Below are 19,358 nucleotides of genomic sequence, written 5' to 3'. Positions count from 1 at the left end.
TATAAGACCATAGAGATAAGATGACATGTGGACATCTATTGTCCATACAATTCTACTACTAGTTATATTCTTATACTCCTATTACATGTGAACATTACATTAACACTCAACACATTTAGGAGGTGGAAAAGAGAAGCTAGTGCGTGCTAATGGAGCTTTGCACTGGATACTGACACCAAGTCCTAGTCTTACTAAAAGATACAAATCCGTCTCGAGAGTAATAATTTCTTTTGATGTTGAGCATCGTGTTTTGAAAGAAGTTCCGCTTGCTCCAGGACTACAAGAATCACTAATGTGGGCTAATAATATTAACGGCACCAGAGTCCAGGTTGGGGAATTTGGATGAGTGCCTTTCTGTCATTCTAGGTGATCTGTTATCAGTTGACAAGCAAACTGAAATTTCGATATGGGTAATGAAGGAATACGGGGTTAGAGAATCTTGGACCAAAATGTACTCCATCATACGACCAATGATGATATCCATTAAGAAGACCGTATGTGATTTCATTCATGGTTTGATTATATTTCTCAAAGATGATGGCTCGCTGGTTTTATATGACCCAAGACATAAGATATGGACACTGCTGGTCTCCTTTCAAAGGATTATTATTCGGGGCAATATTGTACGGAGACGTTATTAATTTCATTTTATAGATCATTAATTTAGGATATGATAATCATCTTTACGAAAAATACCTTATAGCGATAATCCGTAGTATATCACCAATCATCTCTCTGTAGTCGTAATACCTATACCTTGTGGAGGAACTCTTAGTTTCTCCATCTTGATCTTTTGTGTAATGAAAAATAAAAATTCATGAATCAATACCGATGGTTATTGAGTTCTTTTTATAGGTAGAAGGAGGACCAAGGTTCATAGGATTTAGAATAAACATTCAATCTCGACCGTCCATCAAGGAATAAGGAATATGAAAGGATCCCACAATTGTAACCGACATATTTAGCAATATTCATAATTAACCAAGTTATTGCATGGCCCAAGGGGATATTTCTATGTGTGAAATATTCTTACATTCTCCCACTGGTCCATGTGATAATTTGTATAATGGTTAATCGTAGAAAACATAAGGCGCACATAATTGCTAATTTTTTTTTAATGGTTAACATAATACCTTGATCAGGCAAACTACTCATGTGAGTCATATCGGTGGCACATTGTCCTGTTATCAACTGTCGGGAAACCGAGGTTACGTTCATCTCGAACCGGCATGTTCCCATAGAAGTAAATTCCATGAAACATCCCGCTTTAGATAACTAGATCGAATTCTCCATTTACATCTTTAGATTAACATGATTGGATAATACTAGCACGAATATATGATCAATACGATAATAGACAATCACACACGATACAAAGATTACGTGGTTCACCTTTGTAGGCTACATCCACGGCCAAAACCACTCCGAGAATCTTTATTATCATAACTTGAAACAACAATGTAATCAACTAGTTATCTAACCCACTAGCGCTAAACGTTAGAAACAACAAGACATATTACGAAGAGTATACCTCTTCCTTTGTTCTTCTTCTTCCATAACTTCCACCACCATGTTTGCTTCGACTTTAGACAAGAACATGAAGAACATCATGAATTCTAGCTTCTCCCATATGAACCCTAAAAATCCTAGATTTCTCCCATACCTGTTCTTTCTACAAGTCACTCTTCTCACATAAATTTTGCGCCATCACCAACCATTGTAGCACATAACGGTTGTGATCCTAACACTCTCATAAAGAGATGATTTTCTCCAAGAGAATTAACCAAGAGAATGGATTTCTACTCACAATATAAGCTCTCTTATATAATAAACAAATCCTTGCTCCCCAAGTATTAGAACTCCTAAAAATAGACTCACACCTTAATTAGGGAATCCTAAACTTGGAAAACACTCCTCCAAACCGTCATACAAGTTTCCTAATCCAAATAAACCTTGTAGACATTCCAAACCCGAAACTTCCCTTAGCCACGATTTTGACAGCATTAAATCATTGTTTCTGCTTCAAAAACTGTCACCATAAGTCCAACTTCAGCCACATGGGTTTGTTTGCGGAACAAAATCCCAACATCAACATGTTCCTTTCCATGTACCACAACACAAAAAACTTAGGCCTTAAATAGGGATATCTTAATGGTCCAGTGATGTCTTCAAAAGAAAGATAATTTCTGTTAACATTCATCCATTCACATAAGTGTATACTAAACGAGGATACAGAAATAATTCATAACGACATTAATAAGAGATCAATAAGTGTTCATAAGTAGGCACATAAATTAACTGAATTCAATAGTCAATTACTCCCATAGACCCAAGATTTTAATCTTTTCTTAAGAGGTCTTAAAAGGTAATTGTTCAATAAGTGCATCTCCAATGCAATTGTGCTTAAGTGATACATGAACAACTATTGTTTCTGAATTGCTTGATTCACGCATGTATACTCAAGGTTCATGTGTTTTTTGTTCTTTTTGTATCATATCGTGCTTTAATGCTGCGAAGCTAAGACGGTAAATTTCAGCAATGTGGAGACGAACCTTAAGGCTCTGAGTCTCGCAGACATATATAAATATTCAAACTTAATTTTGGGACTAGTATTAATGGATTATTTCTTTATAGAATCCGTAAATCCGCTAAAATTGAAGTTTGAAAATCCAATCAACTCTAATTGGATAGGTTAAATAATTGTAAGACATAATTCAAGATTAGTATCTCAAGATTCTTGATAACTTTCCCATAATTTGTTCTTCATTTTTGGCATTAGTTAACATATCAGCATCTTCTTATATGTTCCATATCAAAATTATAAGACATAATGAAGATTAAATTCATATCTTAATTATATTCAACATGAATTATTTTTTGTTAAATATGTTATTATCTCTAAATTCTTTGAATACTCGATATATGTTTTATATGAGAGCTTTAGTAATCCATCTGATATGTACTATCACATGGTAAGCTCCATTGATATCTTTTATTTCAAAGAATATAGAGATATGCATAAAGTCAAGATCACTACTCGTAAGTAGTACTTCCTCCGTCCCACTACTAGTTGACCTATTTTCTTTTAGATTTTATCCCATTAATAGTTGATATTATATCATTTGATACTCATGTTTATATTCGTTATGTAGGTGTTTTAAAATGCTTTTGAATAACATAAAATTTACGAACATCCGTACTATAGTTTGAGAGACAAATCGTTTCTAAATTGTACTACTAGGCCAACTAATAGTGGGACGAAGGGAGTATGCCTTAACATACAAGACCAAGAGTATGAATTTCTCCCACTGATCTTGAGGTATATGCATAAATCTGTAATAATTTCATCCAAAACTAGAAACATTTAAGTTTTGTTGAATTTCGTATACCATTAACGAAAGTTGCCTAAATTTCATACTTTGATTTCTAAAATTTGTAGACCAAAATTTATCATTAATAAAGACTATTTTAACATTTAGTTAATGCAACTCTTAGGTACTGAACTACAAATAACACTATGATAATTCTAAATAACTCTTTCTTTGACACGAGAGAAAACTTATTTATAATTAATGCCTCATTTCTGCGTAAAATATTTGGATACAAGTCTAAGATTTATATCGTTTAACATTGACATTACAATCATACTAGGTCTGAAAGACCCATTTACATACAACTGATTTGTGTGTTTGGAGCATTAAACAACACCCCATACTTGACATTCAACCATTGATTTTAGCTCTCATAGCATCAATCCATTAATCAAAATTATTACATCATAGCTTGAGGACTGGAAACCTAATCTTTACCATCTCATATCAAAATCAAATTCTTGTAAGTAAATTACTGAAACAACATGAACAACTTACTTTCAATCTCTTTGAGACCTTCTTAATGATGATTCATGTGGTTATCAATAATTTATTTATTGGAAGCAGTTTTATTATGGAATATAGGATCAATAATTTGTAATCTTCATTATCTAACAGTTCGACAATGATAAGATCCACAACATCTATAGAAGTATTAGATAAATTGATCATTATCGTGACTTCTCAAACAGATATATCCATGTACCCCCACATATTAATGCCATCATTGAATTTACATTTTCGTTTTCAATAAATCTCATTATACTATGGATAGAACATTAAAAATATATCCTTTGGATTATTTAAGAAAACTAATGAACCATTAATAGTTTTCAAATCCAAGTCCATTCTCTGGGAATGTAAGACCTCGCCTCCAACTGATCAACCATAACTTAAAGGTGGTTTAAACTAGGTTTCCTGCCTTTCTACAGTCCAAAGTGTGTCTTTGAAACTACTACTCGGAAATCTATTTAAATTACACAGTTTTAGAAAGAACATACACTCACAAATGCATGACCATTATGGATGACTCATAATGCTTCTAACTATTTCCATAAGAGTATGATTTATCCTTTTGACGTACATCATTATGCCAAAGATAAATTAGCCTTGTGTATTGAGCAACAATTCCAAACTTTTGGAGATACTACACAAAAGATTTGTAGTTGCAGGAAATCCTACACTACACCCCTCATATGATGTCATTACTACTCAACTCATTTTTAGATTTACACTCTTCATTTTATTGATCAATCTTTGAATGTTCTTACAAGAAAAGATAAAGGAATCAAGAATGACCTCTGCTCTATACTTTCTCTCTCCTATTTACTTGTTTCTTACTCAAAAAGATCTCTCTCCTTTCTTTACAACTTGAACGACTATTTATAAGGAAATACATAGTGGATGACAGCTATCTGTCCTTTATTTTCGGATATGGCTTGCGACATTCTCGCAATCTTACAAATGTTAATCTCGCAAACTCTCTAATTTTCGCAAGATCATCACATCTTTCTCATGATTTTAGCTGAAGTCGTTTATTATATCATTTCTGAAATTGTTCTGCGACGCTGTTGTGTTGTGTTGTTGATAGTTTCGCTGAAATATTGTTGTTGTGAGATTCTGATCCTACATCTTGCCTCTTCTCATATCTTCTCTTCAAAGTAGAGAATGATGTGAGAAACGCCGCAGCTGTTCATCTCTTCATATTCTGCATTTATCACACGTATTCTTTCTTCCATCCGTTTCTTGACACGTCTTCTGTAACCGCTGCTTTTCAACCGCTCACGTCTTTTCGTCTTAATGGTATTTATTTCTTCGAGTAAAAATATCCTTTATGTACTCTTTTTACTCTTCTTTCCACTTTCTTTTTACTTTCTCTTCTCTTTTTATTTTCTCATCTCTGCAACTCTGTTATTCTTCTGCAAGTTATGCTACTGTAATTTCCCCCCTTTAATCTTCTTACTCTTCATTCATTCCCATATTCTATAATCAAATATGCCTCCAAGTGGTCATAGACATGAGCAGAATTTAAAAGATGTCCAAAAAGATCTTGCTAAAAAAGCTTTCACACTTTCTACCATTCCTGGTGAAAGTGCCAAGTCAATTCTTTCTGTCAAACTTTTCTCTGATCAGTATTGTGATGATCAATCAATCATAATTTCACTAGGTTAGATTCTCGCAGGTCTCCCCATTCCTCTTTATGATCCAGATATTCCTTTATTCTATGAAATTCTCGCTCACTCGGGATTTTCGCGAGCTATATTCCAACTGAGTGGGGACTGCATCCGTCTGATGCTAGAATTCACTAACCGTGGTGCTGGTAAAGAATCTCTATATTCCAAAGAACTTAGGGATCCTAAATTCGCAGAACTAGAGATAATTGCTGAGAAATACACAGTAGCGAGTTTCTTTGAGAACTATGAACTGATCTCCATGAAGAAAGAGAATACTCGCTGGGGTATTCGCTTAAAAAGGAAAGATAACATTGATGAAGCTAAAATTCTCATGCAAGACATTGACTGGCATTCTGGTAAGAACACAACTCCTCGCCAATCCAAAGATGATAAATGGTGTGTTTTTCCTTTAATGCTAAAAGGACCTTACATTGCTGGGTCAAATGTTCTTCCTGCGAATCTCGCTTCTTATCAACCTTGGGTTTTCTCTTGGCCCGAGAAGGAGAAAGAGGTATATTTCTTCCCGTTTAGCTCACTTTATATTTCTTTATTTATCTTTATTATTTTGTTCGCTAACTCTTGCGACATTCTGCAGATCCAAAAACTGAAAGATAATTATAACAGGACTGGGAAAGCTAGTACTCTGTTAGCTCTTCGCTCATACACAGATGAGGTAAGAAATTTTATCTTATGATTTTAAACAGTATACTGTTGCTTCCATTTCTTATTTCTATCTGTGTGTGAAGATTATTGCTGAAATAGAAGAACCTGCTGATGTTGCGAAGACTGGTGATAAAGGCAAAGGTGTTCTTCGCAGAGAAAAATCAACTGCTCCTCCTTCAAAGAAAAGGAAAGTCCATTCTTCTTCTTCTTCAAATATTCCTCCTCATGAAAATTTCGAAAATGACAAGGATGATGAGGACAATGATGATCTTGCCGCAAGTGAAGATTTTCCACCTGAATCTTTCTTTTCTGATTCTCTGCAAGGAATGGGAGATAACCAATTCGCTAATACCTGCAAAGCTCTCGCTACAATTTGCGATGTCCCTTTGCTGGATGTGATAGTTCTCTTAGTGGAATTTCTAGATCAGTGACTCCTGACTTCTTGCATTCCCTCAATAGTCTGGTATACTTTTATCCTTTTATTTCTTCATTGTCATAACTCAAAATTTCTTTCAATATTTATATTTTTTATATTTTCTCGCAGGATGGAAAAGCTTCTTTCACTGTTGCCTCGGATCTAGAGAGGAGACGCGAAAATCTTGAAAAGAAGAATCTTCAATTTCGCACAAAGAATGAAGAATTGGAAGCTGAAGTTAAAGGTCTTCGCGAGAAAAATAGACAACTAGAAATTGATTCTTCTTCGTATAAGAACAAAATCTCTAGTCTTCAGCAAGCTAATAATCAACTTTACGGTATGTTATTTTTCTCTTTTACCTTCATTCATTCATCCTGTTGTTTTATCTTATTTAAATGATCCTTTTTGCAGACATTTATGGTCTTTCTGATGAAGCTACCATTCTTCGTTCATTTCCTAATGCCTTGGATAATGATACCCTTCTTGAGCGTCTTAACAATTCCTTAAATAGTTTCTCAAATGATAGAATTTCATCTCTTTCTCTAAATGAGCTTAGATCTAAATTTCGCCTCTTAGAAATTGACCATAGATCTAGTTTAGACTTAGCCAACCGATTTAAGCGTATCTTTCTTGTTTCTAAAGATAAAACCAATGAGTTAAGAACCAAAATTAGCGGTCTCATAGATGATAAGGATCGCATCTCTGATCAAGGTGCTAAGGCTTTAGCGAAATTCCAAGAGACTCTTCTTGAAGTTCAACTTGAACGAGATGAAGTTAGCCGCAAGAACATCGAACTATGCGAAAGGGAAAATCAAATTCGTTCTCGTCTTCTTATAAGTAATGAGGATGAATTTTTTTGGGATGCGAAAATCTTAGATGATGCTAGAAAAGATTTAGGTGTAAATGTTAGTCTCCAAGTTGAGCATACAGCCTTGATTAGAGATATGATTTCTGACAGAGAAGGTTACTAACTGCTCTTCTTTACTAATCTTTTACTTCTTATGGATTTTCATCAAGTTAATAATTGATTGTCTTTTGCTCGCAGATTCTGAAAGTAGATATCGTGAAAAGTTTGAGGAACTCGAAGCTGAAAAGTAGGAGCTCGCAAAGAATCTTTCTTCTCGCAACGACAAGTATTCCAGATTAAAGAATCAAATCAAGGTCACGGTTGCGAATTTTAAGAATGGTGCTATGCATTTTCGCAATCAAACTATCCAAGTGGTTTGTGACAATCATAATATCCCTCATTATGATTATCCTTGTCTCTCGGAAGAGATCCCACAGAATACTCCCAGTCTGATTATTTCTGATAGCGAATCTGATGATGAAGAATCTGATGGTGATGAAGGTTCTGATGGTGATGAAGATTCTGACGCAGACGAAGAAGGGAACAAGTATGATGAACATAATGAAGGATCAACTAAGAAGTAGTCTTTGTTTCTTTCTTTGATTTTCTGTAATACTTGTACATTTATTCCTTCTTTCTGTATATTTGTGTTTCTTTCATTTTGACCTGCATTCATTAAAACAATTCTTCCTTGCAACACAGTTAATCAATATAATCATTAATTTTTGAATCTTTGTGTAAATCTATCATATGGAAACAAATAACGTTTTCTAGTTTCATTCATTCCCATACTTGCCTCTGTTATTTGTATCCAAATGAGAGATTTTATAAATTTTTCTTATTTTATGCCTCAATTTTGCAGTTAATTATGTATAACTTCGCAATCTTATGCGAAGTGAATTTTGATTCTTTTCAAATCTCATTCCTGTGTGTTCTTATTTTTCCTTCCTAATTAAAGGTCTTATTATGCCACCTCTTGTCATTGAGACAAAATCGCAGGACGTCCTTGCACTTTCATGCAAAAACCCATTGATCTTGCCTTAACTTTTTCTTTTGTATTGTGGCCTCTTCAGGAATGTTGCGAAAATATGACAGGACTAAATATTCTTGCGAAATTAAAGCCCCATGACATTGCCGTCTTGCGACGAAATCGCAGGACGCTTCGCACTTTCATGCGAAAACCCATTGATCTCGTCTTATCTTTTTCTTTTGTATTATTGCCTCTTCAGGATTGTTGCACAAATATGACAAGCCTTAATACCCTTGCGAATAAAAAGCCTCATGAAATTTGCGTCTTAAGACACTTATCAGCTCCCTAATGGAGGGTGCCGCCCTTATCTCCCTCCTGGTTGCCCCTTCAAGGAGGCGTACTTCTACCATACAAGATTAGCTCCTCCCATCCAGTCTTAACAACAACCAGTTGTTTTCGCAGCCCCTTATCCCTTTTACCTATAGGGCTTATGGTTACGAGACTGCACCCTAAGTGGGGTTTTCTTCAGGCCGAGTGCAGTATAAGCCAAGACTTGTCAAGAATGGCAAGGTGCACTTCAAACGCCCCTGGCACTCTTAACTCAACCGTGTACCTCGGTGCCTTGATCGGATCTGCACTCCTTGGGAGAGTCCTTATTACCTTAGTCGCCCAACCTAAGTCACATGCTTAAGCTGAGAATCCAAGGTGCCTCTCCCGGATGGGCTTTATTGACCCCAAATCTCCATGACTCAGGTTCCGGTGGCGGTGTAGCCTTTCCCTGAGCCATGCAACAGGTACCCCCTTATATGACGTACTTTAGGTCTTACATTTGCCTCTTGCGAAATTGCATTCGCAAACTAGGGTGTACGCCATAAAGGTTTGCCCCTTTCTCTTTTGTCATTTTTCTCTGATTATCTTCTGTAAAATTTATTATCTCTGCGAGAGTCTCGCACATCATCATATTGTATTTGCATTTCGCAATCTCAATTTTGCCACTCAATAAAATGCATTTTTGAGACTTTTACTTATTGCGAGAGTGTCACAACAACTTAATCATTCATACATTTCTTGTTTTTATTACCTTTGCCATCCTCTGCTTCTTTATTTTTTCTCTACTACTGCTTCCTTGGTAGTGGTATGTTCATCATTTTTATTCTGAGCTAGCATTAGTTTCGCAACATCTCTTCTTCTTTTCTTTCGATTGCATCCACCATCAACCTCTCACTTCTCTGTGTATCTTTGATTTTGTGTCGCCAATTTTCCTTCTTGTTTGCTCTTCCTTCGCAAGATTCTATCTCAGTTTCGTAACACCTCTTTCCTTCAACCCAATCTCCCTTTATGATTCCTACACCACTGGGGTGAGGGAATTTGATGCATGGTGGAAAGTTGAAGCTACACCTAGAATCCCATGTAGCCAAGGTCGACCAATTAACGCATTGTAGGGTGATTCTACATCAACGACACAGAATAAGATTTCGGAAGATATTCCCTTCAATGGAATTCGCATAGTAACCTCCCCTTTAGGCTTGTTAGCAGTACCATTAAAACCATATATCTTATATGTTGATGGTATAAGATCATCATCTCTTCCTCCCATAGTTTTATAAGTATGATAAAATAAGATGTTCACAGAGCTTCCAGTATCGATTAGAATTCTATTAATTGCCCATGAATCTTCAGCTTCATCATCCTCATCTTCTTTCGGTTTTGGATTAATTTCTAATTTTACTACCAATGGATTATCATGCACCTCTTCCTTCGGGAATTTCTTCTGCGGTAAAAGAAATGATCTGTTTCTGCCATTCCTCTAGTGGCGAGATTTTCGCAATATTCATAATTTCTCTTCCATCGTTATCTCTTGCGAACACTCTACTAAAACATTGTCATGAAAATCTTCAATTGTCATATGAATGTACGATAGAGTGACAGAATAGATTCTTTGCTTTTGCACCAACTTCTATGAAGAATGTTTCCTTCTTTTTCATCGTTTACTTTGTGATGCTCTGGTGGTGGTGGTAATGGTTGAGATTGTGGGTGCCCTACCAAAAAGTGGTTTAGTTTTCCTTGATCTATCATTCTCAAATAATTCTTTTTACATTTCTGCAATCATTTGTTGTATGTCCATGAAAATGATGATAAGAACAAAACTCATGGCTTCTGTGGTTTGGAGGTGGTTTGTTCCCATGTTCCATGGTGTTGGTATATTCTCCATCAAAATTATAGCTTCCCATATTTTCTCCACACTTGCATTTAGAGGTGGCATCTTGATTTCTTCCCATACTACCTTGTGACCTCCTTGTCCTCTATTATATTTTGTCTTTGACCTCCATAAGTTTCTTGTGGTTGATCGAGTCTTTGAATCTTGTTATTTCCACCACGATTGTAGAAATTTCTTTCTCTTTCATACTCCTCTTGATCTCGGCTTCCCATAGCCACCAGTTTCTGTTGATTGTTACCCGTCACCTTCTCTTGTTGTACTTGCGAAGTATTCGCTACTGTTTATTAGCTTGGGTAATAAGCTTGCATTCGCTGTTTGTGAGTTGGTGTTCGCAACTGGATATGATTCCATTTCATTTTGCCTTTCCTCTAGAGCAATGTATTCTTCTTGAAGTTCTCGCAATTCAGTCATTGTGATCGTATTCTTGACTCTGAAAATTTGGACATACAATAGGTTTGTTGCAAACATAGCATTGATAAATGATAATATAAGATATCTCTCATCTACACGGCCAGCCATTTCGCTACACATAGTTCTCCATCTTTTAGTCAGGTGTTTCAAACTTTCGCCAATCCTCTGTTTTAATCCAAACACATCTTCTATACCAGGTCGCGAAGAATTATTACTTATATATGCCCCTAGGAATGTAGTCTGCAAATGATTGAAGGATGTTATTGTATTCTTTGGTAGACCTTCAAACCATTTTAACGCCTCTCTGTTAAGATGGATGCGAAATATTTGCACAATACGGCATCATGATTTTCCCATTGCAACATGCACCTCACATAGGCTTTAATGTGTTGAATTGCACAAGTTGTTCCATCAAAAATGCTGGTTAATGCGGGAAATTGCATTTCGGTGGTATTCCTCCTAATTGTACTTCCCTTGTAAATGGAGTTTTCGCAGCTTCTTCTATGCTTCATCCAATTGTCTTCTGCCTACTTCTCCTCTATTATTTAGCATTCCTCTCATTTCTTCTAATTCTTTCAAGATTTGTTTATTTACACCTGAATTTTGATCCATTGGTCTTTTTAATTTCGCCTTCTTCTTCTGCGTTCATGTCTTTCTTCTCTCGCGAAATTTTGCATTTCTTTCATTATCTCATCTCGTCTTCTTCTGCGAGTTTCTTCTTCATCTCTATCTTGAATTCGCAAATGATTATGTCTCTCATTTTCCCCTTCATGATTTTGTTCATTTCTTATTAATTCCATTCGCTGCCTTTCAGCCATCCTTTATTCTATCGTACTCTTCATTGATATTACCGTTATTCCGGTTTTGTGTACGCCTTCTTTCTCGATTGTCGTGATTGTTCTGGCGAATTGTCTCCTGAAGCTCTTGTTCTTCCATTTCCGCTCTCAATCTTTCACGTTCGCAATTAAACGCTTGTTCAGCATGTCTTTCAATTTCTTCTTCAATCGTCTGTTGATTTCTTTGAGTTTCTCTTTCATGTAAAATTCTTCTTTTCCTCTCGATTTCCTTCGCCATCTTGGTCATTTCGTCCCTGACGTTGTCCTTCTCTTGATTTCTACCATTTTCCCATCATCAAAAGTTTCATTTTGTGGAACGTAACGATCATCAGCTCTTTCTCTATTTTCGCGATATTCTTCATTAGGATTTGATATTTCTTCTTGAATATTGTTTCCAGCATTGATTGTGGGTGAGTTTCGCCTCATTTCTCTTCTAGTCGATCTTGAATATGATTTTGTAATGCTTCTCGATCTTCTACTCTGTAGTCTCATATTTTCCATCCTCAATTCGTGATTTTGCCTTGTTAGATTTGCACGTTCTTCTGCCTCAGCTCTTCTTTCTTCATGTATTCTTCGTCTCAACGTTTCTAAGCTCCAATTTCTTCATCTCCATGAGTTATTCCTTCATCTGCTTCTTGATTTCTCTCTGCCTGTCTATAGTTTCTGGTTTGTTGCTCTTCTTCTACTTCTTCTGCCGAATTTGATTGCCAAGTGTGTATACTCACCCTATCATAATCTGTATTCCTCCCTTGTACTAGTGTTTGTTGAATTGGTGGTTGAATTTGATTTTCTCTATTATTTCTCATTCTAGTAGATTCTCCCATTTCACTTCTTTCTCTTCCAGCAATTCTCTTGCTTCTTCTAACAATGGTTGGTTGTTCTGATGTATTTCTTATCCTAGCCATTTCTTCAATGTTAACGAATTGCAAGAAATTATGTAAAATTCTTAATCAATCACTCCAAATCTTTACAAATCTCAATATTAATCTTCAATTTTTTCTAGAATAATCTTCGATGCGTCCCTGTTTCTAGCGCCATTATGTAGTTGCAGGAAATCCTACACTACACCCCTCATATGATTTCATTATTACTCAACTCATTTTTAGATTTACACTCTTCATTTTATTGATCAATCTTTGAATGTTCTTACAAGAAAAGATAAAGGAATCAAGAATGACCTCTGATCTAGACTTTCTCTCTCCTAGTTACTTGTTTCTTACTCAAAAAGATCTCTCTCCCGTCTTTACAACTTGAACGACTATTTATAGGGAAATACATAGTGGATGACAGCTAATTTGTCCTTCATTTTCGGATATGGCTTGCGACATTCTCGCAATCTTACAAATGTTAATCTCACAAACTCTCTAATTTTCGCAGGATCATCACATCTTTCTCATGATTTTAACTGACGACGTCTATTATATCATTTCTGAAATTGTTCTGCGACGCTGTTGTGTTGTGTTGTTGATAATTTCGCTGAAATATTGTTGTTGCGAGATTCTGATCCTATAAGATTTAGGATATTAATTATCCTGTTTTGTCATACCTTTCACAATATTCACCACCTTTGTCAGACTTTATGATTTTCACTTTCTCTAAAATTGCCTCTCAATTTCAATATGAATTTTCGAGAAAACATCCACAGATGTACATAATAATGCAAAAAATCATTAGGTGATAAACAATTTTATCTTCCAAAAATTGGACCATAAAAAATCTACAAAATAATCATAATCATTAATTTAAGAACAAAGCTGGTATTTATAATAGAGATACATAACAATTATACTTACACTAGTTTCATAATTCTATAATATTCTCATGTGGGTACAATCTTATCAAGAATGAAAGTGAGACATGAAAAATATCTGTGGATATCTTACATTATCATGATACAATATCATGTATGCTAAATACTACAACTAGAATCACCTGTGGGCGACTCACGTCCTAAAATGTATTAACAAAACTCAAATAATTCTAAATATGTTTAACCCAATATAATGTGAATTGTTGTCACATGTGGGTTGTTATTATTTCACATTTACATGAAACATTTAGATAACCTTAATGCTTGTTCAAATGTGTGAACCAAAACTACTTGTGAGAAGCATTTGTTCTAGTCATTAATCAAACTAAGAGGACTCAAAAATACGATGCTTACAAGATAAGAGTTTAATATCACTATGGTGACTAAAAAATCCATCAAACATGTACAAATGTAAATACCACACTAACTTTTCTTGCGATATTGCATAATCCCACTCAATAATATGGACATACTTGATATGATCATAAATTTAGTCCATTATAAGCAATTATGAGTAACCCTAAAACAGTAATCACAAAAATTTATTCAAAATCGTGTCATATATAAAATATGAAAACATGATCACCCCTTAATTGAAAAATATCCAATCATGGCGAATCTTTATTAACCGAAAATCGAGCATTAAGCAAGTATATTAGTATGTTTCAATAATGAAATTTTCTTGAAGAAAGATTCTTTGATTCATCACTGGTTTAATTTGATACAAGTATAAAAATCATGATGGATAATGGATTTAAAGTGGATTAAAATGAAGGATGTTTAGAATAGGCAATGAATATCATTTTCACAAATATTTGAGAAAGTATCCAAAAAAAAAAACCTCAATTTCCTTAGAGGATGCAATAAATTTTGCATATAAATTAACATAATAACAATTTTCATGAAAATCTGAAAAATCCATAATGGGTTACTCAACAATGAAAAATTTTCTTTTATGCATTTAATACGAAATAATGAAAAATTATGCAACATTTACTTAATCATGATCATTATATTTATGTCTAGCTGAGTCAAAATTGACAATCTAAGTTAGAAAATTGAGATAAACGACATTATACACTCATTGAAACGTAAAATGATTTAGATCCATAATATATGGTCAAATTAAGATCATATCCTTCAATATTTTCTTAAACATGTGAACTCAAATTATAATGTAGAACTTGTTAATCCTCAACAGTAGGAAAAGCACATATTTCATTAACAGGAACTAGTACATCCAAAGGTTTATTAAAGTTAGATGACTCACCAATAAACTCCAAAGAATTATGCGACAGCTCCTTCAACTGATTTATCTCTTCTTCCTTTAAATAATTAACTTTCATAGGTTGCTGACCTTCAACAGTATCCTTTGAAACTGGAACAACATCACATCAACATTCTCTTGAGAAGTAATCTTCGTCTCTTCCTCACCAGCTGATGTAGCCGAAATATCTCCAGCACCTTTAGACGACGACGAATCGTCTTGAGTTGATAACGATACAACTTTATCGTTATGTGATTCCTCTTCTTCGTCGACCATTTTTTCTTCTTGCATAGTAACATGATTATCTTTATCCTCTGGAACAGGAACTTCCATCTCTTCTTTATTAACTGACGTACCCGAATCAGCTACAAAAGTATTAGAAGTCGATGAATTCTTTTGTACTTTTTTACTGGAAAGTTTGGCCATAGAAAATTCATACTCCCGGTCAACTTTAGCAATATCATTCTTAAAATCACGGATTGTATCTTCCGCAATTTTTCTACGTTGAGCTTTAACTTCTTCAATACGCTTTAGTTTATCTTCAATGACATAAAGAAGTTGTAGGATTTTCCAATGATCTTCTCTGCCGAGAATAAGTTTACTCAATGCATATTTATCATCTCTAACACTTGTCGATAATTCCAGTTGAAGCTTCATAAGATCTATCAAACGTACTTCTTTCATGATAAAAAACGAGAATACAAAAACTAGGTTTTTTTTTTTTGTTATAAGGGATTTGAGTTTGCGGAAGCGATTATGGATCGGTTTCTAGATAAGAATCTATAAACATTGTCTGGTACCAACTAATGTAGAAACTGTTAAGAAGAATGCAATACGGAGATTACAGATGATACGAAGAGACAAAATAGATACAAATTAGATGAAATTGATAAAGAGATTAAGAAAAGATAAAAGAGAGTTCGTATTAATGAATAGTAAGATTGATAATAATATTGTTTGATAAAAGATTGTATCTCCTAAACAAGAAGGCTTATATATAGGTTCTACAAGAACCGACTAAAAGAAAGAAGAGGAAACTCTAATTAAACTAGGAAAGTAAAAGAATTGCAAAGCAAGTAAACGAGACAAAGTTGATTACAGATGGGATCAACTTATCAGAGTTGCTTCATAAGAATGGAGGAAACTAGTCACAGTTGCTTTAGTCGAAAAGGGATCAACTTGTCATAGTTGATGCTGTCTTGAAGTAAAGGATGTCCTACATCAAATTACCTATGGGTAATTAATGTTTTAATATATTTAAGAAAAATAATATTATAAGCATTTAACAAAATTATGATCATGACCAAAAAGCATTTTGACATCACTGTGGTGATGGCAAATAAACTAAAATAATGCCATTATCATAATTGGTCAATAACTGCAAAACCTAAACTATACGGTTTGCAAATTCATGCTTACAATAACATTATGATTAATAATAATGTTATGATAAAACATTCTACTATCACTGCGGTGATTGCTAAAGAGTCTTGACATAATATCTTAAGCACGTAATCTTATTATCAAATACTAATCAACATCGAGGGAGAACAAACTCAAATCATTTCATAATGCACACACAAATTTAATAGTGTAAAAATTAATTTGGATCATAAAATTTATCATAAAATCATTCGATAAAGATCGGCTTAGATTATTGTGCGTTAATGTTTTCAATAAAGCGGAAGCATCATAACACGATAATAATATCACATTTTTCTTAAGTAAGATCCCTTTAAAAATTATCAATACATAATGATAAGAGTAGAAGTTTGTAAAATGGTCCCAATTAAAAATATAATTCCTAAAAAATAATAATTAAATTAGAAAATATTTGGGATATAAAGAATTCATTTCAAAACTTCAAAATAGAGCGTCGGTTTAGATGGCTTTAAGAGTGGAATAAAAATAAATTATTATTTTCTTTTAGTCCGGATTTGCATGTATCAAAGGGTTCATTGATGTTCCTATTCGATATGAGTTAAGATTTATTAACGAAATAAAAACGATAAAAAGTATAAAAGGTTCCAAAGGTCAACTTCTAGACACCGATTAGTTTTAGCTCAAGCAAGCACTGGATAGGTCAAGTGATATGACCCAACCAACCTTATTTAAGAAATGGGATACCTTTTCTTTTACACACCCGTTAAATAATCTAATCCACAGGCCCACAACTCTATTATCTTCCCAACTTACGGAAGAGATGAAAGAAGTGAAAACTACAGGGAGACCCATTTTTCAGTTTTTTCTCCACTATCAAATCACGCCGACAAAAACTCAGGCGCGCACCTATTTTCTGTGAGAAAATATCTCATAAACCCAGAATTTATAAAATTATGTTCCGGTCTATTTTTCTCTTCTCTTCTTTCTCTCGTTTTCTACTGTTCTTCTCGTCTCTCTGTCGACCTCAATTCAAAGGAATTGAGATTGATTTTGTGTGAATAATCTCTAGGAAGTTTAGTAGCTTGATGAATCGAGGGAGAAGGTGATGGTTCTGAAGTCGATTGATCTCTGGAAGAAGAAGAAAAGGGTAAGCTAATTTAGGGTTTCGTAAATGATTGATATTTTATGTGAAATCGATTTAAATCAATCAATTGTCGATGGGTTTGTTGATAATTGGAGTAGAAATGGTTTTGAGAGGTTTAATTTTGGTTTATTTAGGAAATTGAATTTCACAGATAGGGTTTCAATAAATGGAAGATGAAGATGGAGAACGACTCAGAATTCAGATCTCAGCATACCACCAACTTTGTACATCAGGTGTTCGAGGAAGTGACTGAATTAGTTAAAGTTCAGCCAAGGAAGTCAATGTTGATTTATTGCCGGTTAAGGAATGAAGCCACTGATGCTCAGTCATGATAAGAGGATAAGACTTTTGGTTGCTGTGTTCAAGATGTTGCTGCTGTTGAGTTGAGCTCAAGACTGAAATGGATTTCTGCTGTTGTTAGTAGTTGAAGCAATGTAATTGATGGTACTGGATTGTGAGAAACAGAGAACAATAGCTGTAAGCAATGGTGCTGAGATGTTAAGAAGGTCTAAGCTGAAGCTGTAGTCTCGAAATGGTTCCAGTGATTGTGTGCTTGATAGCAATTACAAGTGATGATGTTGGTGGTTGCAACTGAGGTGTTGGTGGTTGAGATGACGGAAAGTGGTATTGCAGATGCGATGCAAGTGGTGGTACTGGACTGGGACTGGTTGCAAGGAATCTGCGGAAATTGTGCGAAAAATGAGCAATTACAGGTGATAGACTGAGTTTGGCTGTGACAGTGTCTGAGTTGAGTTGCAATGGGAGTTGGTGTTGTTATTATGAGATATTTCCTGGAAGAAGAATTGGTGGTACTGGTTATAAGATGAAATGGTGGTGCCGAGAATAAAGCTCAAGTTATGAGCTGATAAGTCGAGAGAAAGATCTTGCAGAATTGGTTGCTGGTTTTGGTAGTTGATGAACTGATTCTCATGAGATGAAGTGGTGCTTGTTGGAGTATGTTGTTGTTGATGAGGGTGATAAGCAGAAGAAGGTGAAGGGTAGAGATGTTGTTTAGAATAAGAAGAAGAAGAGAAATTGTCTTCGTCCATGAAAATTTTTCCTCATTCTTCTTCTTGAATACTAGTATAGTTTTGGTAACAGTGAGTATTGTTGTTGTTAAAGCTTTGGCTGGAATTAGAAGATCTAGAAGTTGTAGAAGTAGTTATGGTTGAAGCATTGGTAGTAGTATTGATGGATTGGTCAGATTGTTGAAGACTAACTAACCTAAACAAAGTATCCATTTAACCCACTAGTACAACAACTACCAAAACCAGCACAGGCCTGGTGCAAGACAACAAGATGGAAGTGCAGATGGGTTAGGTGTGCGTGTGACGTTATTTAAGAGAAAATGGAGGTGTGAATAGTGATGCATAACAGGTTATGCATCTACAAAATTTGTTGCATAACTTGTTATGCATTCTCGAAATTGGTTGCATAACACGTTCTGCGTTTTTTTTTTTTTGCATAACTTGTTATCCAGTCCAGAAAACGGTTGCATAACACGTTATGCAATTACTTTTTTCTTAGTATTGAAACCAACAAAAAACAAGGTCGCATAACTTGTCATGCACCTACAATAATATCTACATAACATGTTATGCATTCGTGAAAATGGATGCATAACAAGTTATGCATCTGAAAATATGACTGCATAATGCAGTATGCATCGAAAAAATTGTTGCACAATCTTTTATGCATCGAGAAAATAGATGCATAACCTGATATGCATCCGTAAATATGGATGCATACTACATTATGCATCAATTTTTATATGTACGCACTAAAATCAACCAAAACAATGGTTACATAACTTGTTATAGATGCATAAATTGTTAGGCAGTCGAGAAAA

The sequence above is a fragment of the Papaver somniferum genome, chromosome 1 (genome assembly GCF_003573695.1).
Source record: "Papaver somniferum cultivar HN1 chromosome 1, ASM357369v1, whole genome shotgun sequence".
NCBI lineage: Eukaryota > Viridiplantae > Streptophyta > Magnoliopsida > Ranunculales > Papaveraceae > Papaver > Papaver somniferum.
This window is presented reverse-complemented; position numbering follows the sequence as displayed.